The following is a 1,541-nucleotide window of genomic DNA, read 5'->3' as shown; positions in this document are numbered from 1 at the left end:
TTTATTGCATTACTTCGAGAAACGAATAATAAACTAATGAAAAAAATCGCAGAAGTTTTAGGAAATTTATTAAATATTGTTTCATCAAAACATGATTCAAATGCAAAAGGGCGTTACTATTGTCGCACCCTATATATTGTATCTTCTACTCTCTCTCTCTCTCTTTCTCTCTCTCTCCCTCTCTCTTTCCCTCTCCCTCTCTCTTTCTCTCTCTCTCTCTCTCCCTCTCTCTCTCTCTCTTTCTCTCTCTCTCTCTCTCTCTCTCTCTCTCTGTACATTGGCCAAATTGGCCGGCGTTTAGCTGATCGGTTTGCCGAACATCTACGGAACATCAGACTCGGCAATGGCACCCACTTCCGTTCGACTGGTTATTTGTTACAGCAATATCTGTCTGTTCAGATTGGCTCTTCATTCTCCAGTCCCTTATAGTCTTAATTCGCCACCTGTCGTTATCTAAACCTACCTCCACCCACCTTCTACTTTATCCAACAGCTCCATATACACACACCAGCTGATAAGGCACACACTCGCTCAAATACATACATTTGCATAAGCACACAGAATACACACGTACACAACAGTGTCACACGCACACACCCTTACACTTTATGCACACGTGCACATATGTCCGACTGCCTTTTATACTGACAGACGTATGCACACGCTACTCGCACAAAATACATATGCACACATTAGTTGCTACACATATGCGTCCCCACACACATATCTGATAGCTTCAGATACACATACATTAGACAGCCTCACACACTCCCGCACATATATACACGTCCACACACACACACACACACACACACACAGCACACAACGCTCCGCACACGTGCACGTACTTGTTTACTCACACATGCACATACGCACACTCTTACATACACATACACATAATCTTCATTTTCACGCACATCCTCGCGCGCACACGCTCCAGCTAGGTTACTGTTGTCTTCTCTGCCACTTTTGTCTGCAACCTATTCCTTCTGATCAATTCAACAGGTGCAATCGAATCCAGGCACGTTTTTCTTCTCTCTCCTTTTTTTTTCTCCCCTTTCTCTATCTGTTTTCTTTTCTTATTCCTTTCCGTAGAAGAGCGTAGGCTCGAAACGTCACATCCTCTTCCATTTTTCCTGAGTGTCAATCTAATACACCTGTTTGTTGTTCCCACACCCGTCTTGCTTTTTATTCTTATTTTGTACAATTTTGAACTAATATATATATATATATATATATTTATATATATATATATACACACACATATATATATATATTGATAAGAAGGACAACAAAGGTAAGAAAGAGACCTCGATATTATGTAAATAGAGGAATTTATCTGTAAAAATATGTGACACTTATTCGGTAGTCATGATAAAACTCCAAGTTTCGGATGCCGGGGTGGCATCACAAGAATTTTCAATGGCCGGATAACTGAAGAGATGTTGGCGTGGGTTCCCATCCCGGCATCCGAAAATCGGAGTTTTATCATGGCTACCGAATAAGTGTCACATATTTTTACAGATATATATATATATATA

At 40.6% G+C, this 1,541-nt stretch overlaps 1 protein-coding gene across 1 annotated transcript in view; it reads left to right on the top strand.

The window, feature by feature from the left end:
* The window catches only part of LOC106867406 (tripartite motif-containing protein 2), a 146,690-nt gene that overhangs the window by 45,016 nt on the left and 100,133 nt on the right, over positions 1-1,541 (top strand). The gene's annotated exons all lie outside the window — the stretch shown is intronic.

Source organism: Octopus bimaculoides, chromosome 2 (assembly GCF_001194135.2).
Source record: "Octopus bimaculoides isolate UCB-OBI-ISO-001 chromosome 2, ASM119413v2, whole genome shotgun sequence".
NCBI lineage: Eukaryota > Metazoa > Mollusca > Cephalopoda > Octopoda > Octopodidae > Octopus > Octopus bimaculoides.
This window is presented reverse-complemented; position numbering and strand designations above follow the sequence as displayed.